Source organism: Giraffa tippelskirchi, chromosome 1 (genome assembly GCF_054371585.1).
Source record: "Giraffa tippelskirchi isolate mGirTip1 chromosome 1, T2T-mGirTip1v1.2.pri, whole genome shotgun sequence".
Classification (NCBI taxonomy): Eukaryota; Metazoa; Chordata; class Mammalia; order Artiodactyla; family Giraffidae; genus Giraffa; species Giraffa tippelskirchi.
In genome coordinates this window covers 130,483,442-130,509,844 of record NC_137275.1, presented here as the reverse complement: position 1 = coordinate 130,509,844, position 26,403 = coordinate 130,483,442, and the positions used below count along the sequence as shown (strand labels likewise).

The 26,403-nt window shown below is 38.8% G+C and overlaps 1 protein-coding gene and 1 long non-coding RNA gene across 4 annotated transcripts in view; both read right to left on the bottom strand.

Annotated features, from left to right (window-relative positions):
- Window positions 1-26,403, bottom strand: part of INTS9 (integrator complex subunit 9) — a 116,992-nt gene that overhangs the window by 89,670 nt on the left and 919 nt on the right. The gene's annotated exons all lie outside the window — the stretch shown is intronic.
- On the bottom strand, window positions 9,823-25,490 carry LOC145509023 (uncharacterized). The gene is made up of 2 exons (XR_014055797.1): window positions 23,579-25,490; window positions 9,823-11,163 (listed from the first exon to the last, which is right to left on the bottom strand). It is a non-coding gene; the product is annotated as an uncharacterized LOC145509023 (long non-coding RNA).

Below are 26,403 nucleotides of genomic sequence, written 5' to 3'. Positions count from 1 at the left end.
ACCTGCGAGCAGAGAGAAGAGGTTCAGTTTTCTCTCTCTGGCAGTGAAATGAACTTTAGTTCTTTCTGATTCAATTATGACATTAAAAAAATACTTCCAGCAAATTGATTTTAATGAAATGCTTTTCCTTCTTGGTACAACATTACAAAACCAATTAGTATAATTAACATACAAATGAATATAGGGAAAAACAAAACTCAAAAGATTGAGAAAATGTATTTAAAAAACTCAGTATTAATCTAAAGGCAAAATGTCTTACCAAACTATAAACAGAAGAATATTTCTCTAATCTGATAATGAGTCGCTAACCAAATTCTACATCATGGTTGATGATGAAGCATAAGAAACAGTTTCCTGAATGTCAAGAACAAAAGGATACCCACTGTGACTGCTTAAATTCAACACTATGCTGGAAATGATATACAATGCAATAAAACAAGAAAAATAAAAGATAAAATGATTAGAAGTGGAGAAATAAAAATGTCACTGTCCACAGATGATATCGGAGAAGGAAATGGCACCCCACTCCAGTACTCTTGCCTGGAAAATCCCATGGACGGAGGAGCCCGGTAGGCTGCAGTCCATGGAGCCGCTAAGGGTCAGACACAACTGAGCGACTTCACTTTCACTTTTCACTTTCATGCACTGGAGAAGGAAATGGCAACCCACTCCAGTGTTCTTGCCGGGAGAATCCCAGGGACAGGGGAGCCTGGTGGGCTGCCGTCTATGGGGTCGCACAGAGTCAGACATGACTGAAGTGACTTAGCAGCAGCACAGATGATATGCTTATAAGACATTCTGAAGAAAATCTACTACAACTAATAGAGTTCATCAAGATTGCTGGATACAAAAAAAATCAGCCTACTAAAATTAACTGAGTTCTTACATACCAGCAATGAACATTCAGTAAAAGTAAAAAGAATTAAAATGAGAATACCATGTTGTATATGGTAAAATTTTAAATGTATCATAAAAGTAAAAAAAAAAAAAAGTGTAAAACCCTCTAAAAACTTAAAAAAACAAACCAACCTATAAAACTCTCCTTAAAAATAATGTTAATTGGAAAGATAATAAGCTGTTGTAAAAAACAGAAATAATAGGTGAGGGAGATTAACAGGTTCAAACTTCCAGATGCAAAATGAATGAGTCATGGGTCTGAAATGTACAGTGTGGGGAATATAACCAATAATTATGTAATATATTTGCATGGCAACAGATGGTACTCAACTTATTCTGGTGATCATTTTGAAATATATTTGAAATACACAGAAATATTTGAGTCACTATGACAGGTAATGGGAGCTAATAGTTATGGGTCAATTATACTTCAGAAAGAAACAAACTCACAGAAAAAGAGGTCAAATCTGTTGTTAACAACAGGCAAAGCAATGGGAGGAAGGACTGGATGAAGGTGGTCAGAAATTACAAGCTTCCAGTTATAAGATAAGTAAGTCCTAGGAATATAATATAAAACATGATAAATAAAATTAACACTGCTGTATGTTATATATAAAAGCTGATAAGAGTAAATTCTAAGAGTTCTCATCACAAGGAAAAGTTCTTCTTTTCTATTTCTTTAATTTTATATCTGTATGAGATAATGAATGTTCACTAAATTTATTGTGGTCATCATCTTGTGATATATATAAGTTAAATCATGCTGTACACCTTAACTTACAGAGTAATGTATGTCAATTATATTTCAATAAAGCTGGAAGAAAAAAAGTATAAAAATGGAACTTAGTTGGAAAAAAAAAAGACTCTATGAGACGAATAAAAGGAGAGAGAATTCACTGTCAGCAGACTGTGTTATAAAAATGTTAAGGAAGTTCTTTAGGAAGAAATAATCTATACCAAAAAAGTGAAGAACTCTGGAAGTGGTGAAAATAAATGCAAATTTTAAAAGCTACTTTTAAAATTGTTTAAAAATATAATTAACTGTCTAAAGGAAAAAATGGTAACAATAAGGTGTGGAGTTAATAGTGTATAAAAATAAAATGTGTGACCACCACAGCACAAAGAATGGGAGGGAAAACTTGAAAGTAAACTACTGTAAGGTTCTTATATTCAACACGAAATAAGCCAATTCCTCAAAACAAATCTACTTGAAAAAAAATCAGTTCTCACTAATCTACTTTTTATGGAAATTAAGAATCATATGAAAGAGTCAATTAAGAGCAAATGTTAGCTAAAAATACATTGAAGAATATTAGAGAAAATTTAAATTTTCTGCTATTACAACTTACTACAGAGTAATTAACAGTAAGATGTTGCACTAAAATAGCTAATGGACCAACGGTAAAGGAATCAACAGTCCAGAAAAGAGGTACATACGTGTCTTGGAGTCTGACATAAAAGCAGCATTACCAATATATGGAGTGCCGGGAACAGTTGTAACCCATTTGGAACAATTACTTCATACCACACAAAAAAATTAATTCCAGATGACTTAAAAAGACAGAAACTTCACAATTTGTAATGAAAAATAAAACAGGAAGAGGTTAACACCTTATCACTCTGGGATAGTGGGTACTTTCTTAAAGAGACAAGAAGCACAAAGTGTAAGACAAAGATTCATATATTTGACTATGGTGCTTTAAAATGGAAGCCTTCAAAAGACACCATTAACAGAGAGAAAACACAAGCCAGAGATAGAGAGAAGGTATTTCCAATATATGTTATTTTTAAAAAGCACTGGTAACCTATCCAGTACAAAAAGCTCATTCAAATTAACAACAATAAAGAGATTTAAAAATCCAACAGAAATGGGGAAACAAAAGTGGTCAATAAATATAGATATAAAGAAGCCCAGTACCACCAGCATCAAGGACATACAAAATAGGATTTGATAGACTAAATAAGACAATTTCGATAGACTAAAATTAGACGGATGATACCATATTTTGGAAAGAAGGTAGTCAAGCTGGAGTATAAATTGGTACAATCTGGAGAATAATCTGGCAACACCTAAAAATACTGAGGGCTGCCCTGGTGGCTGAGTTGGTAAAGAATCCACCTGTAAAGTAGGAGACCCAGGTTCCATCCCTGGGTGGGGAAGATCCCTTGAAGAAGGAAATGGCAACTCACTTCAGTATTCTTGCTTGGGAAATCCCACGGACAGAGGAGTCTGGTGGGCTACAGTCCATGGGGTCGCAAAGAGTTGGACAGGACTTAGCAGCTAAGCCACCAATAATACTGAATATATATACACACACTGTAACATACACTAAACTAATAAAGCCAAGCGTGGGTATGACACACGTCAACTTGAGGAAACAAGTAACTTCTGGAGAGGGAGGAAAAGTGAAGATTGGGAATCTTGCCTTTAGATATGACTTATGTCAAAAGTGGGGAGGAGAGGAAGATCTGATCCAAAAAGGAAAAGAGGCAAACTGTTAACATCTATTTAATGTTAGTAACGAGGGCAAGAGTGTTTTTCTGTATTGTTATCGACACTTCTGCAGACATTAGAATTCTGTAACCATACCTTTCCTACTATTGTCAAAATTTGTAGTGCCCTTTTCTTTATAACAAAAGTCGCACGGTACAAAAGCAAAATCTAACAGAGTTTAATGGATAAATATTTGAATATTAGTATAGCATTTGCCAGGTATGTTTGTTAATTTTCAAGGAACTACTAGTGATAATGGTCCATGATTTTCATTTTTATTGATATACTGGTCCAGATGCAAAGGGAACATAACTTACAACTATGGACATGGCAATAGAAATGGAATAAAGTGAGAATGCTACCTCACAAAATTCAGTAAGATATTATATTGCCTTGGAGGAAGGAAAGAAACAAAGATACCACCCAGATTTTTGTCTCAAGTTTTGAGATTACATTAGTAACTTTAATAAACTCCTTGATGCTCTCTGAAGTTCGGCAAAACATTTCTATAGCAAGATTCAGCAAGGCTTTTTAATTTTATGAGAAAATTTCCAAATGCTATTGATAATTATCTAATTACCAGAAATGTTACATTAATCTGATAGCTATATTTATAAAGAATACATATTCATAAAAATAAACATCAATGCTGACACCTGAAAATGAATTCTAAAAATAAAAGTAGACCCTTGCTTATTAGAAAGGAACAGGAGTTGAAAATATCATTGTATGAATTACCTCCAGTAACAGTAAGAATTACTGACAAACATTTTCTATCCAGTATTAAATTAGCTTTTCCCCCCAGACGGAATGAAGTAAATACTATCAATATCAACTGGACTGTCAGTGCCCAGGGTCACACAGTCAATAACAGACTGATTTTGCACTCTTATCAGTACAAATTCCAAATACTTTCTCTTAAATCATTCCACAAATATATTAGAAGTTACACATATATATATAATAGTGCATTATACTAAGAGCAATAGAGTTAATATGGATAGGATAGTTGGATAGAAAAAAATTCAAGAATCTTAGCAATAAAAATATCCCTATGTTTCTCTAGCAATCTCTTCTAATTTCTCCTTCAATATTGCTTCCCTGTTGTACCACTACCTAACTCCTGCTAGGTTACTTCTAAGATAGTTTGGAATAGACCAAGAAAAAGTGAAGTGAAAGTGAAAGTAGCTCAGTCATGTCTGACTCTGCGACCTCATAGACTATACAGTCCATGGAAGTCTCCAGGCCAGAATTCTGGAGTGGGTAGCCTTTCCCGTCTCTAGGGAATCTTCCCAACCCATGGATCGAACCCAGGTCTCCTGCATTGCAGGTGGATTCTTTAACAGCTGAGCCACAAAGGAAGCCCAAGAGTGGCCTATCCCTTCTCTAGCAGGTCTTCCCGACCCAGGAATCAAACCGGGGTCTCCTGCATTGAAAGGGAGAGCATTCAATTAGTTAACTAAGATGGCCAACAGTTATTTCCATACGTCTGAGAAGTTGTACATTCGTATACTTTAGCCTTTAAAAAATATGGTATTTCCTAATGGTAAAGTCATTTTTAAGTCTAATTTTGAAATTTAGTTTCAGTTAGGTCTTCTGAATGTACTTAAAATTTCCTCAATAACAGAATCGAGTATCAGCTTTTAATTTAAAGTTTAATTAATTAAAATAAAATACAATTTTAAACTGTTTAATAGCCACATGCAACTGGAGGATACTCTAATGCATAGGGCAATTTTAGAAAAAGAGAGGGAACGTTAGGCAAAGATTTCTGAGATTAGACAAAGGAGAAGAACAATAAAAGAAAATCTATAAATTGGACTTAATCAAAATTTAAAACTTCTTCAAAAGATACCCTTAAGAAAACGAAAGATAACTCAGAGACTCAGAGAAAATATTTGCAAAACACATATCTGATAAAGGACTTGAAAAGAGAAAATTAAAAAGAACTTTTATAATTCCAGCCAAAATAAAAAACTGAATGTTAATATAAGAATGTAGTTCCTTGACCTTTAGGATTTTTGTGTTCATCAGAAGAGCTTCATTTTCACTCAGACTAATTTTATGATTCATAAAAGTAGTGATTTTTAACTTAGAAAATAAATTTGTATTAACAAAATACCATTTTTATTGCTCTTATTAAAAAAAATTCTTACAACTCAATAACCACACAAATAATGCAATAAAAATGGGTAAAGTATGTGAAGATGCATTCACTGAAGAAGACATATGGATGGCAAACGACGAAATGCTAAAGATGAGTCCTTAAAGACATACAAATTAAAACCACAGTAAGGTACCATGACACTCTTACTAGAGGGGTCAAAATTAAAGACTGGCAAGTGCTGGCATGGATGCAGAGCAACTGGAAATCTCAAACACGACCAGTATAATTTGGGGCTTCCCTGGTGGCTCACCGGTAAAGAATCTGCCTATGATGCAGGAGACAGCCTGCCCATGCAGGAGACATGGGTTTGATCCCTGGGTGGGGAAGATCCCCTGCAGAAGGAAATGGCACCCCACTCCAGTATTCTTGCCTGGGAAATCCCCTGGACAAAGGAGCTTGATGGACTACAGTCCATGGGGTCGCACAGAGTTGGACAGGACTTAGCGACTGACCACCACTACCACCAGTATAACGCCTCTGAGAGTCATCCCTGTTGTTGCAAATATCAATAGCCCAGTCTTTTTTATTGCTAAGAAGTATCTCATTGTATGGATAAACCGTGGGTACTTATCAATAACATCCACAAGCTGATGGATATTTGTGTTGTTGTTTTCAGTTTTTGACAATTATGAATCAAGCCACTATAAATATTTACATACAGGTTTTTGTAGGGGGATACAATTTCTCATTTCCCTTGGGTAAATCTTTAAGATTTAACCTTTTAAGAAATAACTGAACTGTTTTCCCAACTGAAAATTTGTTTTTAAGCTCAAATAAACCAGGGTCAGATTTTATTTCTGGGCTGTACACCATAGTATCCAACATCTCATTTAACTAGGCATAAAGCATTAGTTATAACTTTGACTCTAAATTAGTATTAATCCAGATGACATCCCTGAATTCTCTGGATCCCAAATTTCTTCATCTGAAGAGACCTGACTAGATACTTTCTGTTCTGGCTGCACTGTGCAGAACATGGGGGTCTTATTTCCCCAGTGAGGGATGGAATCTGTGCCCCTGCAGCAGAAGTAGAGATTCTTAACCACTGGACCACTCGGGAAGTCCTGAGGAGATTATTTCAAAGCTCTCTTCTAAGATATAAATGATGTCTCTCACCAAAACTCCTTGGTCTTTTATATAACCCACTGAGACCTGTCCATGCCACTTGGTTCTTTTACAATTAACTCTATGAAATTCTGGGCTCCAAAATCACTGCAGAAGGTGAGTGCAGCCACGAAATTAAAAGACACTTGCTCCTTGGAAGAAAAGGTATGCAAACCTAGACAGCATATTAAAAAGTAGAGACATCACTTTGCCAACAAAGGTCCGCATAGTCAAAGCTATGGTTTTTCCAGTAGTCATGTACGGATGTGAGTTCAGTTCAGTCGCTCAGTCGCATCCCACTCTTTGTGACCCCACAGACCGCAGCATGCCAGGCTTCCCTGTCCATCACCAACTCCTGGAGCTTGCCCAAACTCATGTCCATTGAGTCAGTGATGCCATTCAACCATCTCATCCTCTGTCATCCCCTTCTCCTCCTGCTTTCAATCTTTCCCAGCATCAGTTTCTTTCCCAATGAGTCAGTTCTTTGCATCAGGTGGCCAAAGTACTGGAGTTTCAGCATCAGTTCTTCCAATGAATATTCAGAACTCATTTCCTTTAGGATGGACTGCTTAGATCTCCTTGCAGTCCAAGGGACTCTCAAGAGTCTTCCTCAACACCACAGTTCAAAAGCATCAATTCTTCAGCGCTCAGCTTTCTTTATAGTCCAACTCTCATATCCATACATGACTACTGGAAAAACCATAGCCTTGACTAGATGAACCTTCATCAGCCAAGTAATGTCTCTGCTTTTTAATATGCTATCTAGGTTGGTCATAGCTTTTCTTCCAAGGAGCAAGTGTCTTTTAATTTCATGCCTGCAGTCACCATCTGCAGTGACTTTGGAGCCCAGGAAAAAAAAGTCTGTCACTGTTTCCATTGTTTCCCCATCCATTTGCCCTGGAGTGAAGGGACTGGATGCCATGATCTTAGTTTTCTGAATGTTGAGTTTTGAGCCAGCTTTTTCACTCTCCTTTTTCACTTTCATCAAGAGGCTCTTTAGTTCTTCTTCGCTTTCTGCCATAAGGGTGGTGGCATCTGCATATCTTAGGTTATTGATATTTCTCCCAGCAATCTTGATTCCAGCTTGTGCTTCATCCAGCCCAGCGTTTCTCATGATGTACTCTGCTGTTGCTGCTGCTAAGTCGCTTCAGTTGTGTCCGACTCTGTGCGACCCCACAGACAGCAGTCCACCAGGCTCCTCTGTCCCTGGGATTCTCCAGGCAAGAATACTGGAGTGGGTTGCCATTTCCTTCTCCATGAGGTACTCTGTATATAAGTTAAATAAGCAGGGTGACAATATACAGTCTTGAAGTACTCCTTTCCCAATCTAGAACCAATTTGTTGTTCCATGTCTGGTTCTAACTGTTGCTTCTTGACCTGCATATAGATTTCTCAGGAGGTACGTAAGGTGGTCTGGTATTCCCATCCTTGGGATGTGAGACTTGGACCACCGATGTGAGACTTGGACCATAAAGAAGGCTGAATGCTAAAGAATTGATGCTTTTGAACAGTGGTGCTGAAGAAGACTCTTGAGAGTCCCTTGGACAGCAAGGAGGTCAAACCAGTCAATCCTAAAAAAAAATCAGCCTGAATATTTGTTGGAAGGACTGATGCTCAAACTGAAGCTCCAATACTTTGGCCACCTGATGCAAACAGCCGACTCATTGGAAGAGACTCTGATGCTGGAGAAGACTGAGGGCAGGAGGAGAAGGGGGCAACAGAGGATGAGATGGTTGGATGGCATCACCAACTCAATGGCCATGTATTTGAGCAAGCTCTGGGAGATGGTGAATGACAGGGAAGCCCGGTATGCTGCAGTTCATGGGCTTGCAAAGAGTCAGACATGACTTAGCGACTGAACAATGAACAACTGTGAAAATGTAAGAAATTACTTGATTTATAAGATGGAAGATATTCTAAGATCACCCGGTCCAAATATTAATACTTGTTTTAAAAATGAGGAACCAACCTCTTTCAAGGCTTGTGCACTTCTCTCTGCACCAACACACCTAAGTGTACACATTCACTATTATCAATAACTATAGTTCACTAGGAGACCCACCATGTCCTAACAGGGTGTGAAAGATTATTAGTGTGGCAGAGAAAGAGAAAGTGCTCTTTGTGGAGAATCCCTGCCTGATACCACAGCATCCTGAGCTAAACTGGCTTCCACTGAGCCAAATCTGCCTAATTTAGAACTATTATCCCTGCTGAGAACTGTGAGCCAGGCCCTCCAACACTCAGATTCCTATAAATACATTTCCATTTTATTTGGTAATCTTTCATTTTCTTCCACTTTGTGTCTTGATGCTATCTTGCAGGAGAGCTGTTAAAGGTGCCAATCACACTCACTGTCAAACTGACTACACAGCTGGATAAAACAGAGGGTTCATTTTCCACTTGAGCAGCAAGTCTGTAGCATGCAGGGTGAACAGAGAAGCCACTTGCTGGCTAGGGCATGGCTAAATATCACTCACAGCTGGGTAACTGACACAAGGCTCTTCCCTCTTGCTTATCCAGTCTTCTGACTTGGCTCTCCGTGAAAAAGAATAAAAAAGCAGAGAGTGGTCATAAAAATCAACTCCCCACAGTCCCTAAGAGAAGTTCAGGAAGATTGGGAGTGTTGACAGTAAATATTAAGGGTGAGGGAGGAAAAACAGGGCTTGGCTTGGGAAGGAACATTGTTGGCTGTCTAGCAAGAGAACTTTAAATCTGTTAAAAAATAATCATAGGTGGAAAAAGGTTCAGAGAGTTATGTATATGACCTTATTTATGATGGCTCAGCAGTAAAGAATCCACCTGCGATGCAGTAGACCTGGGTTTGATCCCTGGAAGAGGAAATGACAACCCACTCCAGTATTCTTGCCTGGAGAGTCCACAGACAGAGGAGCCTGTGGGCTACAGTCCATGGGGTCGCAAAGAGTCAGACGCGACTGAGTACCTGCACATGCACACACACACACATCAATTACATAAATATACTTTTTAGTTTAAAGAAAAAAAAAAGACCTGAAGTGCATAAACCAAACTGGTAAAAGTGGAGTGAGGGTGGTTGACCAGATGTAACTTTCACTTTCTGCTTTAGATATTTCTGTACTCTTGACTTTTCCTTTTTACAAACATTAACTAATTTTTTTTTTTTTAAATCAGAAAAAAATCATTTTTGGAATAATGAGCAACCACAGAGGTTTCTGTTGGCAACAAAGTTGTAAAAGTGGTTGAGAAGAAAGAGGCAACAGGATTTAGAGTAAAGGACGTAAGGAACATGAGAGATATAGACAAGAATAGAAATAGCTTAATGATAATAATAGAATGGTAAGTACTCCTATAAACTTTCATAGAAACGATGAATACATCTACTCCCCACAACAGAAGCTTTGTCCCACCACCACCAAAACAAATTGTGTTAAAGGTCTCATATGATTGACCTCCGCGGTCTTTTGTTCTAAAGTGTTTAGCTTCTTTGTGATTGGTTTTCAGGTGTTTAATGAACATTAGTAACTCAACATGTCCTATAAGAACAAGAGCGGTAAGGGTGATAAAAGTGCTTGTAAAAAGTAACATGACTATAATCAATAAAGATAATTTTAACAAGGGAAAAGAGGTATAGAATTGGTAAATATCATTTACGTGATGAATTATTTAGCAGTAGAGGCAATTTAAGGACAATGTAATTTATACAAATAGCTGCAAATCTGCAGCAATGGCAATGAGCAAGAAGGAAGAAAAGGGATTAACAAAATGGTAAAACTTGTGAGCTGCTAACAGGATCTGCATCAACAAGGACACCAATTAGTCTACTATTAACTCAAGAGGAAGCCAGGAATTTTTTCTAGGCATGTTAAAAACTTTGTACATTACCCGCCGCCCTCCCAGCCCCAAGTCACAGAGAAATGCATTGGTTCAAGGTTCAATTCAGTCGCTCAGTCATGTCTGCCTCTTTGCAACCCACCCCATGGACTGCAGCACGCCAGGCTTCCCTGTCCCTCACCAACTCTTGGAGCCTACTCAAACTCATGTCCATTGAGTCGGTGATGCCATCCAACCATCTCATCCTCTGTTGCTCCCTTCTCGTCCCGCCTTCAATCTTTCCCAGCATCAAGGTCTTTTCCAATGAGTCAGTTTTTCACATCTGGTGGCCAAAGTATCGGAGTTTCAGCTTCAGCATCAGTCTTTCTAATGAATATTCAGGACTGATTTCCTTTAGGATGGACTGGTTTGATCTCCTTGCAGTCCAAGGGACTCTCAAGGTTCAAGGTCCAGACAAATCTGGACATCAGTCAAACATGAGGGAGACATCACAGTTAGGGAGTTCCCTGTGGCATTTGTGTAGATAATCGGGAAGGAGTGTTACCTAACATACCTTTCAGTGATGATAAGACTGTTCTAATGTTTAGGGTGGTGATGGTGGTTTAGTCGCTAAGTCCTGTCCAACTCTTGAGATTCCATGGACTGTAGCCTGCCAGGCTCCTCTGACCATGGGATTCTCCAGGCAAGAATACTGGAGTGGCAAGAATACCATTTCCTTCTCCAGGGGATCTTCCTGACCCAGGAATTGAACCTGGGTCTCCTGCATTGCAAGCGGATTCTTTACCGAGCTCCTAGGTCTTATCAGCACAGAGAAGAGTATGGCTAACTCAGCTTTTGAATGAATGTGCTTCTGCACGAATCAGGGGAACAGCTCACATCTCTTTTAATCACTTAACGATTTTCAAAGACACAAACTGACCAATAGTTTTTGATTAAGTGTATACAGTTCTAAAAACAGCTACCATTTATCGTGTACGTCATGATGGGTTCTTTACATGCATTTATTTCTGTTGGAGACAAAAACCAAGCTAGCAAACAATGTTTTGGGGGTATAGCAAAGCCTTCTGAACCAAACAATTTCTCACTAGTCACACCAGTATCAAGTCAGGGGTCAATAAAGGAGAGAGCTTTCATTTGACTCCCCCATCCAGGTCCTTGGAGACAACAAAAAAGCAGAGTTTTGCTTTTTTTTTTTTTTTTAAAGAACACTGACCCTATAGAAATGGCAGCAAGGAGACATACTCTTACTGGAGGAGCTAACTTGATTTTGATTTTCAGATTGTTGTGGTTTATGATAAAATACTTCTTGGAAAATCTTTATATGGAGTATGAGCAAAGAAATTCTAAAACTTAAGGGAAATACTTGATATAATCATGGGGTAGGAAAAGCACCATCCTAAAACTATGATCCTACAAGAAAATGACACATTTGATTATTTATAGTAAAACTTTTGATATGGCAGAAACCACTATAAACAAGGCAAAAGATATAATGTAAACACTTTATAAAATCAAAACAAAATTTCATCCTTAAAATATAAAGAACTCTAACAAATGAGTAACAAAAAGATTCCAATGGAAAAATGGGCAAAATACACAAACAGGTCATTCACAAATGCCTATAAAGGGCCAAAAAAAAAAAAAAAACCCACAAAGTAAAGATGTTCAACCTTTATAAAAGTAATACAAGTACAAAGTAAAACTACACTGAGGGAAATTCCCTGGTGGTACAATGGCTAAGACTTCGTGCTCCCAATGCAGGGGACCTGAGTTCAATCCCTGGGCAGGAAAGTAGATTCCATGTGCTGCAACTAAGATTTGGCACAGCCAAAAAAAAAAAAAAGGCAAACTCAAAAATCTAACACTGAGAGAAAATACTCTGTCCACACACTAGCATAGGATAAGGAAACTGACTGTGAGGATGTGGGGAAATGGCAACTCTCATTGACACTGGGTGGGTAAAAATGAAAGATGAAAAGCAACACTGAATCAAAGTTTTAAATGTGCATATATAGCAATTTTACCTAAGAAACTGACACTAAGCAAACACCGAGATGGGTGCAAAAAAAATGTAAATAAAAATGTTCTCTTCAGCATTGTATGGGACAGTAGGGAACGGAAACCAAAACGTCCAACAGAGGAATAAATCCATACAATGTAATCCTATAAAAAGATCCAAAATGAGTTTACAAATACTCAAAATGGAAACGCTTGTGATAGACACAGTCATCTCATTATCTGTATTTCCCTTTGCCCTTTCATAGGAGAACCCCAAATCTCAGGTGGAATTCTAGCCACTTGGAATAAAGATGCCCCAGTCTTGGGACTTCTCTTTTGGTCCAGTGGCTAAGACTCTGTTCCTAATGCAGGAGGCCTGGTTTTGATCCCTGGTCAGGGAACTAGATTCCACATGCCACAACTAAAACCCAGCACAGCCAAATAAACAAACAAATAAGATTTACCAGTCTCTCTTGCAACTACATGTAGTCATGTAACTAAATTCTAGCCAAGAGGAATATATCAAGGTGTGTATGCAACTTCTTGCTCCTTCCTCCCTCCCGTGTGTGTTGTGTGCTCAGTTGTGTCCGATGCTCTGCGGCCCCATGGACTTCAGCTTGCCAGGCTCCTCTGTCCATGGAAATTTCCAGGCAAGAACACTGGAGTGGGTTGCCATTTCCTACTCCAGGGGACCTTTCCGACTCAGGAATCGAACCCATGTCTCCTGCATTGGCAGATGGGTTCTTTACCACTAGCACCACCTGGAAGCCTTGTTCCTGCTGACTAGAAAAAGGATGTGATGGCCCAAGCTGGTAAAGTCACACTGGATCACAAACAGTAAGCCACACTTTGAAGATGGTGGGGACCTGGACTCTTTACCCTTGGACTTCCTTCGTAAGAAACAAACAACTAAACTGTTTCAGCCATGTTACTTCAGGCTTCTTATCACTCAAGAGCTGAATCGAACCTTAACAGACTCACAGCATGAGACAGTCTGAAGCATATCAGCACATACATCCATCATAGGAGATTAGAGACCAAAATGTGACACAGTGATTACTCTAGGTGGTGAGATTCGGGTGAGTTTTTTCTTTTTATATCTTTCAATCATATTCAGAAAAAAATGTATGAGTATGTATTGGTTCTATGATAGAGCTATCTTTATTTTGAGAAAAGTATTCTAAAAATTCAAGTGAATTAAACAAGTTTTCTTTTATTTAGACCCTGTGAAGAACTGGTAGTTTAGCTGGATGGATTGCTTTTTAAAAGAAACCACGTTGTCTCAGTCGACAGTCTCCCACTGAACAGAAGCAGCTTGCCTAGCCCAGAAATAGGTTGTGCCAGGCTGAATTTCTCAGGGTTCCCTCAAGAAAACTACAAGGAGATGGTAATCCCGCAGGCACTTTGCCAGTCCTCTCCCAAGTTGCTATTTACAGCTGGGTGACACAGTTTAACCAACAAGCCATCAATTTCATCCTTCCAAACTTTCAGGTCAACAAAATGTTGAGTTACAAAAGCCAGGCACAAAAGAGAACACACTCAGATATATAACTAGATAAAAATTTACCACATGTATGTACACATGACATGTATGCTCGTTTTATTGTCTGAAAATTTTATTTAAAAAATATCCCGAGGACAGCATCACACTTTTTTTTTGGAGACTTCTCTCTATTCAACCTATTGATGTGACCAAGACTATTCTAGGCATTCATCAGTTCTGCGGGAATTGGGCCTTCCCCACCTCTTTCTCAATAAAGAAGAACGTCAAGGAGTCAGTGAGGGTCTCTGTTCTCTCCTTTTTCCTCTCTGGACACTCTTCTTACATGTTTCCCAGTGACTGATCCCACTGATTCTCGGGATCCCTCTCATTTTCTGATGTATTCACAAGTTCTGTTACTGTTCATAAGGTCCCTGTAAAGGTGCTTAGACAAACCTTGTCCTAAGTAGGTAATTCTGACTCTGATTTACTTTGATGTATTTGTTAAGCTCCTTAATGCCCCTTGTTTTGATTTCACTTTTAAAAATATTTTCTGTAACTGCAATGAATCTTTTTTGATTTCACATTTCAAAGTTTTTAACTGTGTAAAATACAGTTCTTCTAACTCCTCTGTCCTAGGTTTCCGAAGGGATGAATTTAAAGCTTTGGGTGTGTAAACATTCTTAAACATCCCTGAAACTTCTTTAAAAAAAAAAAGTCCTTACTCTATTACTTCCCAAACCACTAAGTCTTATACTGATACTCCACCACTATGGCTTCAATCTACCTTTCCAACTTTCATTCCAGCAAGTTTGTCCCTGGCCCTAATTGCAGTGAGCTAGAACTCCAATCACATGTATAAACATGGATAAATCCTTCAGATGTTAATAACACACATATGATAACAACGTTGATATTCTAAAGTCATGAATTAGAAGAATATGAGAGGACAGAAATGTGTTCATTTTTGTACACACTGCTACAGAGCAAAAAATGTATTAAATTGCATATGCACAGTATTTGGAAAATGGAACACATTATTTGGAAAACGGAACACTCACTTCCAAATCTTTTTTTAAACCACTCTACTGAGGTATGATTGGTATGTGAAAAGGTGTATGTATTTAAGGTAAATAGCCTGCTGAGCTTGGTGATAAGCATACACTTATGAAACCATCACCACTATCAAGTTTATAAACATATCCATCACCTCCCAAAGTTTCCTCTCACTTATGACTGTTATTATTATTTTGTGTGCGCTGGGCGGGGGCGGGGGGGTGATGGTGAGGAAGAAGATAGGAACTATGAACAAAACCCAAATTCCTTAACGGTTCCATCTACCTGGAATAAGACCTTAATGTTCCTCCTTCAACTTATTTGTAAGCCAAGATATTTCCAAGGCCAGCTCAAATTTTACTTCTCTAGGAAATTTTGATTCTCGGGATAGAATTCACCTTTCATAATCCTCTTCCCAGGTGGTGCTAGTGGTAAAGAACCCGCTTGCCAATGCAGGAGACATATGAGACAAGGGTTCGATCCTTGGGTCGGGAAGATCCCCTGGAGGAGGGCATGGCAACCCACTCCAGCATTCTTGCCTAGAGAATCCCACAGACAGAGGAGCCTGGTGGGCTACAGTCCACAGGGTTGCAAAGAGTCAGACACAACTGAAGCGACTCAGCATACATGCACAGTCACTAAAACCACACACACTCAGTCACACACATAAACAGTATACACAGTACATTTATCTATGGTTTATTGGATGATGAGTTACTGAGAGGGAAGGTCTATGTCTTACTCATCTTTTGTTTGCCCTACAGCACCGAAGAGGTTTTGATTTAATAAAAGATAGTCATTTAATACCATTTATTGGATTGTATAGCCAAATAATGGAATTTTGATATGGTTTCTCTTAACTGTTAAGTTTTAACTACCACATAGTTAGTTGCTCATCAACAGTTTCCCTATTGGATCTATGTAGCTTGAATCAAATGCAGCTTAACATAAATAAGCCACTGCCTAGGGCTCTGAACTCCTGTTTCTTCAGGTTTTTTATTTTTTGTTGTGGTAATTATGTTTATTTTAACAGACAACTTGTTTACATTTCTTGCCTTTATCAGGCCTGTCTCTTAAGTACAGAGAAACTATTTCTGGCTGTTGTGCTTTCCAAGGAAACCATGCAATTTTCTTTTAAGGTCATGGAATTCTTTTACTTCCATAAGTCTGCTCTGCACCACCTAAGACTTGCAGTTATAAAAACCATTGTTTTCTCAAAAGTCTGGAAATGGCCTGCAAGATATAATTAACTACCTAGAACAAACAATACGACACAAATAGATCTTCCCCTCAGAAAATAACTGTTGGCTTATGTTGAACAATCTCACTTTTTTTTAGTGACTAGAAAATTTTGGAGCAAGAAAGCAGTATGTAAATTAAAATATACAAAAGTTTCAAGCCAGAAATCAATATAACAGTTTACATGTTCAGTTCAAGCAGCATGTCCACATATCAGAAATAGAATAGAAATGCCTATTCCAATAGAAATCCCTACCACCCCCACTACTATTTCAAACTATAAGCCAATGTAGTTACACTATTGGAGTGAGGGGTGAGGAATGAGATTTAAAAAATTATCTGCCAAGTTATACACCTGAAAACCTAAGAGAATTAAATGGAAAAAGTATTAAATTTCAATATAAGAAAATTCAACAAAGGGCTGCGCAGAGAATGCAAAAAAGAAATACCCTTCTTGTAAGTGAACAATGCAGGGAAAGATTCCAATTACAGCAATAACCAAAAAGACATGTTTAAAACTGGGTTTAGATAAAGGAAAAAGACATTTCTTGTTCTTAGATAGATTCAATGATATGATGGAAGAAATAAGTCAATTCTCTCTTTAAATTTTGTAAATTTAACCTGATTCCAAGGAAAATATGAAAAGAATTTTATTGGAAACTCATCATTCTGAATTGTATATGAAAAAAAATACGAGTAGTCTGGAAAATTCTGAACTGAAGAAAAATGGGTGGGCACAAGTACTACCACATATTAAAATACATTCTAAAGCTACAGAAGGTAGAACAGCTGAAAAGTGAAATATGAATTGATCGAGCTGGGGAGAAGAGAGATGAGAAGGAAAGGGAAATAAAGATGCTTTTCTAAACATATGAAAAGATGTTCCATGTCTTATACATAATGAGAGGAAAATAAGTATAATGACATATCATTTTTTTTTTCCACTTCCCAGGGAAGAAAAAAAATTAGACAGCTTGATGATAATACTATAGTGGTGAGCTGGGATATAGTTGCTGGAAAGAGTGTAATCTGCTAGGTCACTATGGGGGCATTTTGACAACAAAATGAAATAAAAAATGCATATGCCTTTTGAAATGTATCCTACAGGTACACTTCAAAAGATGGTCACAAAAGGGATTATCTATGCAACATGATTTCTAATTGCAAAAGGACTGGAAACAACCTAATGCTCATAGAGGAAGGTTTGGTTAGATAAATTACGGTATGTATACCTAAACAACAAAACACCATGCAACTGATTTTTTTCTAGCAATAGTTTGAAAATATTTTTGAGATGTGTTGATACTAATTTCACATGCTATGTATTATATTTTATATTAGCAACAAAAACCATGCCCTAAACTTTAACAGTGAATGACTTTCAAATAGTTGGGAGGGATGTATGTGGGGGAAATTGAACTCTACCTTCTAGCCTAACATCCTGATTCTGAACTCCTCCTTTAGACAATGAAAAGATAAAGTTTCTGGTAGAAATATTTTTAAAAAAATTTGAAAGGAATATTGAAACTCTTTCATTGTTTAGAATGAAAGTATCATGAAAACAAATGATCCAGGATCTTGTTAAACTCACTAAGTATGCATATGGAGTGTTCATTTTAAAATGAAGCTGCTCTAGATACTGATACGAAATGATCTCTAAAATGTATTTCTAACTTAAAGAAAGAGAAACATGCAAAACTAGAGAGGGCAGTATCTTAACTTTCATGTAAAAAACAAAGGGATGCAAATTACGCAAATGTGTATATTTCCACAGAATCTCTCTGATGTATACACAAGAAACTGACAACTGAGATTGCTCTTGGGGAGGAAGATGAAAGTGGTAAGGGATCTTTTTTCTTTTAAAACTTGTGTACAGGCTTTTTTTTTAAATTAAACAATATGCATGTATTAACCTATCTGAAAAAAAAACCAAAAAGACGCTCAAAATCACTCAACAGTAGGGAAATGTAAATCAAAACCATAGTGAGATAGTACTTCACATCCATTTTTATTGTTTAGTTGCTAAGTCATGTCTGACTGACTCTTTGAGACCCTAAGAACTGTAGCCCACCAGGCTCCTCTGTCCGTGGGATTCTCGAGGCAAGAATACTGGAGTGGGTTGCCATTCCCTTCTCCAGGGGGTCTTCCTGACCCAGGGATTGAACCCATGTCCCCTGCATTGCAGGCAGATTCTTTACCTCTGAGCCAAGGGGGAAGCCCTGATGGCATACACCCTTTAGGATGGCTATTATCTAAACAAAGAGAAAATGACAAGTGTTGGCCTGTTGTGAAGATGTGGAGAAATCAGAATCTCTGTGCAATGTTGGTGGGAATGCATTCAATAAAATGTGCAGGTACAGACACTATGGGATACAGTATGCTGGTTCCTCAGAAAGTTAAACTTAGAATTACTGTATGATCCAGCAATTCAACTTTTGGACATATACCCAAAAGATGTGAAAGGACAGACTTGAATAGATACTTGTATACCTATGTTCATAGCAGCTTTATTCACAACAACCAAAAGGTGGAAACAAGCCAAGCGGCTATCGACAGATGAATGGATAAACAGTATGTGGTATACAACAGAGTATTATTCAACCCTAAAAAAGAAAGAAATTGACACATGCCACAACATGGATGAACCCAGAAGATATGATGCCAAGTAGTGTCTGGAAATGCATGGTGGGGTTGCACAACAATGTGAATGTGCTTAAAAGTCACTGAGTTCAATTCAGTTCAGTTGCTCAGTCGTGTCCAACTCTTTGTGACCCCATGGACTGCAGCACGCCAGGCCTCCCTGTCCATCACCAACTCCTGGAGTTTACTCAAACTCATATCCATTGAGTCGGTGATGCCATCCAACCATCTCATCCTCTGTCGTCCCCTTCTCCCCCCGCCTTCAATCTTTCCAGCATCAGGGTCTTTTCAAATGAGTCAGTTCTTCACATCAGGTGGCCAAAGTATTGGAGTTTCCAGCTGAACGGTACACTTAAAAATGGTTAAAATAGTAAATCCTATGTTGTGTAATTATATCACAATTTAAAAAAAAATGTAATGCACAAATAGAAAATCTGAAGGGAATTACAGCAGGTAAAGAAATGGACCCAGTTGATAAAAAATCTTCCCAGAAAAGCCCAGGCCCAGATGACTTCACTGATGAAGTCTACCAAGCATTAAAAGAGAAAACAATACCAATTCTTCACACACACTCTTTTGGAATACAGGGGAGGAGAGAGTATTTCTCAACTCATTCGAAGAGAACAATACTACTGATATGAAAGCCAGACAAAGACATCAGAAAAATACTACAGACCCATTTCTCTCATGAATATATATGCAAAAATCATCAACAAAATATCCGCAAACGAAATTCACCAACATCAGCAAAGGATTTTTCCTCATGATCAAGTGGTAATTATGCCTGAAATGCAACTCTGATTTAACATTCAAAATTCAACAAAGGTAATATACTATATTAATATAAAAAAGGACAAAAACCACATGATCCTCTTGATACACAAAGGAAAAATATTTGATAAAATCCAAGACCTATTCATGATAAAAATGATCAACCAACTAGGGCTAGAAGGGAATATCCTGAACTTGATAAAGGGTATCTATAAAAAAAAAACCCTCCAGCTCAGGACCTCCCTGATGGTCCAGTGGTTAAGAATCTTCCTGCCAAATGCAGGGGACACAGGTTCGATCCCTGGTCCAGGAAGATCCCACATGTCTTGGGGAAACTGAGTCCATGTGCCACAGTTACTGAGCCAAAGCATCCCACAGCCCGTGATCCACAACGAGAAGCCACCACACTGAGAAGCCCGCATACCACAACTAGAGAAAAGCCTGAGCATCCACGAAGACCCAGCACCACCATAAATAAATAAGCAAAAACCCTACAGCTTATATCATATTCAGAGGTGAAAGGCTGAATGCTTTCTGCCTAAGACTGGGAAGGGGGAAAAGACTGGCACCATTGCTTGCTCCACTTCCATTCAGTATTGTATTGGAGGTTTCAGCCAGTGCAAACGTGCCAGAAAAAGAAATGAAAACATGGAGAAATCAGAAGTAAACACTTCTGTCCACACAGTATTAACAGTCCCAAAGTGGAAACAATCCAAATATCTATCAACGAGGTACACGGATACACAAAATGTGACATGTTCACGTAGAGCATGACTGAGCAATACATGCTAGAAGTCAGACACTTAAGACTGTGTATTACATGAGTCAATTCATATGAAATGACCAGAAAGGGCAAATCTACAAGACAGAGGGCAGGTTAGTGGCTGCCTGTGCCTGGAGGTAGTTATGAGGATTGCTAATGGGCTCAAGAGATCTTTCTGGAATGATGAAAATATTCGAAAACTGGATTGTTGTGGCTGTTGCTCTACTTTGTAAATTTACTAAAAGTCACTGCATCCTACCTTTTAAATGTATGAGTTTTGTTGTATGTTAACTAGACCTCAATAAAGCTATTTTAAAAATGTAAAAGGACTTCCCTGGTGGCAGAGTGGATAAAAATCTGCCTGCCAATGCAGGGGACACGGGTTTGATCCTTGGTCCACATGCCTCGGGGCAACTAAGCTCGTGTGCCACAACTACTGAGCCTGCATGTTGCAACTACTGAAGCCTGAGCACCTAGAGCCTGTACACTGCAGCAAGAGAAGCTACTGCAATGAGAAGCCTGCACACCGCAACTAGGGAGTAGCCTCACTCACCACAACTAGAGAAAGCCCATGTGCACTAACAAATAATAATAATTATTAAAAAATTTAAAATGCAAAAAAGTAACAATTATAATATCTTTTACATTATTACTACTACTGCTTGTTTACCTGTATTTTCACAGGCTGAAAAAAAAATGAGAAGACTTACTAAATTAGAACATCTAATTATGCATTTCTCTATTTTACTGGAAGAGAAAAATGCAGAATAATGTATTCAGGAAAGGCCAATCTTTGCTTAGGCCATAAATTTGATGAATAGATTATATAAGACCTTTTATTATTCACCTTCCCTATCTCCTTCATAAGTGATGAAAAATTAACTGTACCTTAAGGGCAAAAGAGTGTTAGTTTCAAAATTTCTATTAAAGAATGGCTTTCTTTAACACCATCTATCTGATTATCTATCCATGAGAGAGCCAAAGTTCATTCTGTTTGTGTTTTCTATAAATTTAACTGTTTTAGACCCTTAAGGCCTTTCCTTCAGCTATGTGGTCAATTAGGACACTTGAAACTTCCTCATTATTCTCACAGTCAAGTTCCCATCACAGTTCAGTCTTAATCGCTGAGACCCCTTGGGGCTCTCAAGCCAACTCCTTTCTCTTACAGTCTTTCCAGTTCTTAACAGTTATCCTCTGTTAGCATTCTTGCCTTCTGCTCAGGATCTCTGACAATTCTGACACCTACCCTCCTGATTTAGCCCTTCCTGAAGCCCCGACTCCTAGCTTCATGTCACTGGTCATCCTCTTCTTTTTTTGGGGGTGTGGGGTCTCCTCTGCCATTTAGGCACACCTGACCCAGCTGCTTCTCCAATCTGCCGGACCCATAATACTGTCATAATAATTACTGCTCCCATGCATCAGTGTTTTGAAAGCAACACCACAGGTTCTTTGAAAAGTTCCTTTTGAGGATTTTTATGGCCAACAAGCACACACTGCTATATTTAAAACGGATAACCAACAAGGACCTACTGTATAGCACAGGGAACTCTGCTCAATATTATGTGGCAGCCTGGATGGGAGGGGAGTGAGGAGAGAATGCATACATGTACATGTGTGGCTGAGTCCCTTCACTGTTCACCTAAATTAATCGGCTGTTTTGCTGTTTAGTTACCAACTTGTGTCTGACTCTTGGTGACCCCATGGAATTAGCTCGCCAGGCTCCTCTGTCCATGGGATTCTCCAGGCAAGAATACTGGAGTGGGTTGCCATTTCCTTCTCCAGGGGATTTTTCTGGACCCAGGGATTGAACACGGGTCTCCTGCTATACTCCGGTATAAAATAAAAAGTTAAAAAAAAAAAAGGATTCTTACGGCACCACTTTTTTTTATCTGAAGAGATTTGATACACTTTCCCACACCCACACATCACTACCGTAAGGACGTTTCACCATATGTGGTTCAATCTCAGAGACAAGAGGATGTGAGAACCCATAAAGGAGACAGTTACATTAGTAAGACATATAGGTAAAGGAACAGATGACATCCTTGGCAAGGGTGGGGAAATACATTCTCATACACTACTGGCACAATGGTTAAGCCAGTGGGCAAGCTGCCCATGTCTGTTATAATATTAAGGAGGCATCTTCTAGGATACCATTAAATACATTTTTGGGGGGCAAGAGAGAATGAGATGGTTGGACTGCATCACTGAATCAATGCGCATGAGTTCAAGCAAACTCTGGGAGCTGGTGAAGGACAGGGAAGCCTGGCATGCTGCAGTCCATGGAGTCATAAAGAGTCAGACACGACCTAGTGACTGAACAACATTTAAAAAGTACTCGAGGGACCTCCCTGGTGGTCCAGTGGTTAAAAATCTGCCTTGCAATGCAGAGGACACAGGTGTGAACCCTGGTCAGGGAAACAAGACCCCATTTGCCCAGGAGCAACTAAGCCTAGTGCTGCAACTTCACTCTGGAGCCCAAACACTGCAACTATGGAGTCCGTGTACTGCAATGAAAGATCCAGCATGATGCAAGAAGATCCTGTGTGCCACAACTAAGACCCAACACATCCAATTAAATACATAAGTATTAAAAAAAAAAAATCTACTGAAGCCAGTGCCCAGTGATATCTCTCCATCAGAAAGTTCACTGTAATACTGTCGAACTGCACAGTGAGACTGCTAGACTTTATTTCCCGTAAAGGCAGGGAGTAAATCTGTTTTCTCCACTGGAATATATCCATTACCTTAAGCAATGCCTAGCACAGAGAAGGCAGGTGTTCAGGAAGATCTGGTGAATGAATAAATGAGTGATGATGACTGAAGGGCAGTTTCTGTCTGGACCTCTGTTGGTATTTAGTAAGCCAGGAGCGAACTTTCCATTTGGAATGCTAGTTCCATGGCCATGCTGCACTCTTGGCCCTAGACCTTCAAGTACACTTTGCCGATAGAGCAAATGGCAGAGGAATCTGAGTACTCAGAGCAAACCAGTTACAAAACAAATGTGTTACTACAGTTAAAAGCAGCAGCAATGCTGTCATGCTTGTATTGTATGGTAGATTGTGTGTGTGTGCGCTCAGTTGTGTCAAACTCTTTGCAACTCCATGGACTGTAGCCCGCCAGGCTCCTCTGTCCATGGGATTCTCCAGGCAAGAATACTGGAGTGGGTTGCCATTTCTTTCTCCAGGGGATCTTCCTGATCCAGGGATTGAACCAGGTCTCCTGGATTGTCAGGTGGATTCTTTACTGTCTGAGCCACCAGGGAAGCCCTATTACATATACACAAATATAAAATTTTCCTTTCGTTACTCACCTTGGTGTATATATACATATCTTTGACTTAAGTATAAAAGGTTTAATCTTCAGAGTCACCACCAGGACTTAGAAATGCCCAAGAGTAAAATATCCAGTTTAATCCCAGAGCACAACTGAACAGTGATCGGCCCTTATGTCAGTGTTCACAGCTTAAGGAAAACATCCTAAAGGGAAAAAAACCCTATCATACTGCGGTGGTGATACAAAGGGCCTTTCTAAAGCTTGAAATGACATTACACCATAGAGACACACGAGGGCGCTCTAATCAACCAGCAAAGAGAAACAGAGCTAGTGAAACCAGGTTGACATTTTAATAACTGTACTGAAGGAGGTGAATTAAGTCCTGGTAAAATTATGTTTGTTATTTACAGCAAGCTATTTTCTGTTCCTGATCCAAAGTCTGAGAAGCCAAAAGGATTCTGCAAGTCTTAAAACTTCAGGAAGAATCCACTGCTCTCAGATCCAAGGTAAGGATTAAGCACATCCCTTTCTAATGTTTGTTAAATTGACCTTGAAGCAGGATTTGCCCCTTTAAAGCCAGTATTTTCTTTCAAATCTACAATTTCACTTGGTGCTTTACCTGTCCTCAGCTGGAAGTGGCCCATGAATCCATTTCTTTGCTCCATCTGCTTTCCTAAGAAAAATGGTGGGTTACAAGTTTGCGCCTCCCCGTCCCCGCCTCAAGCCAGTAGTAATGAAACAGCATTTTGTACAAAGGAGCCCAGACCACTGAAGAAAATAATTCATGGCGTTCTTAAGGCTTTAAATTCATAAATACAACTACAGCATATAATTTTCTCCATCAAATTCAGAGTATAGCCTAGAACGAGCGTTTAAGTGACCTTTCTTTCAGATCTTTAACAACAGAGCAACAGAAATGCAGAAAGTCCTGGATTCTGAGGCAACCAGGCTCATTTCACTAAGGATTATGATTCATCTTAAAATCACATTCAAACTTTCGTCTCAGCAAAATTACAAATAATTCCATGTCATCAATCCTTGGGGTCAAATTCAATAGTTAAAATGGAAAGTACTAAAACTTTGAATGCCACGGGTATCCTGTGGTTGCCTAATACATCCTTGTTGACTGAATAAACTAGAAGATTCTCTCCAGCTCTGGAACTATCTATAGGAAATATGACAAATGATGCATTTTTGAACCGCTAGTTATTTTATTCACTTCAACGTTCATCTATTTGAATGACTAAATTCCTGGCCATGATGTTTCAAATTTGATTTCTGTCAATGAAATTTGTTTTTTTTTGGGGGGGGCACTCCCAAAGTCTTTTGTTAAAGACCCTGGTGCATTTTCTATGCTTTGCTGAATTTTGCTTTGCAAAATCTATAATTTGCTATACCCAATTAGGCTCAATCGATACTAAAAGGAGAATAGGCTCTAAAATGTGCTAATTTAGAGGATATGTTTCTAATTTTCTTGTTCTTTTCAAAATTGTCCTGATTAATTGAAGATGAATTTTCCTCAAATAAAGTTGCCTGATATTATAAAGAAAAAATGAAAGTATTAGTCACTTTCAGGTGTGTCCAAATCTTTGCAATCTCATGGACTGTAGCCCACCAGGCTCCTCTGCCCATGGAATTTTCCAGGCAAGAATACTGGAGTGGGTTGCCATTTCCTACTCCAGGGGATCTTCCTGACCCAGGCATCGAACCTGTATCTCTTGAGTTGCCTGCACTGGCAGGCGGATTCTTCACTACTGGCACCACCTGGAAAGCCCAACTCTATGGGAGGCATGACAAAAAAGAAGTCTAACTTACTGTCAGTGTTTCTGGAACCACTTTGCTGTGGTGAAAGACACTCCTGCATTATAAATCATCAAGTACCAAATGAGTTTTAGTTATTAGGTGGATGAACAATGAAGAGCGAGGGAGTATAGATAGAACAATTCCTCTTCCTCTGAGGCATTTTATGGTTCTTAAAGGAAAAAAATGTTTCTACTTTTTCCACATTTTCACATCTCTAAATAAAGTAAGCAAGAGAATTTTACAAGGAAACCAAAGTATATGTAAATTAAACCCTAACTCTGATACCCTCAGCAAGTGAGTTGTTATAGGAGAAGAAACCTGCTTCCTACTTGCCTGCCTTTGCACCACACACATCAACCATGATTTATCTTTTATTGACGAAACATGGTCTGTGTTTCAACCATTTAGGTGCCAAGCTCTTTGGCTTCTATCAGCTGAACCCTCTTCAAGGAAGGCCTGAGCCCACTTGACCTTCTTATCAGTTCAAGAACTACCTTTCCAAAGGAGCTGTATCTGACTCCCCACACACCCCCAGTATCCTCTCAATCCCCAAACCCTGAACATGATGACTCTGTTCACCCGGATGGAGGTGAATTATAACTTTTTCATTACTTTGTATCTTCTTCATTAGATTGCATGCTTCTTTAGGACAAAGGTGGTGACTTCCAATTCTGCATTTTGAAATGTTTGGAAAACTGACCCAAAAGCAAATTGATACTCTCAAGGTTTACTGATCTGTGTGCCCTTCTCCTAACAGAAACAGCTTTAGATAGAGACAGTTTTGGAACTGAATCCACTTTTCATATGTTCTCTGACCTCTCAAAGAACAGCTGACACTGTGCAGAGTATATATGCCTGTACCGTGTGTGGGTACAAACACATGTACTTTGCAAAAGCATACTCAA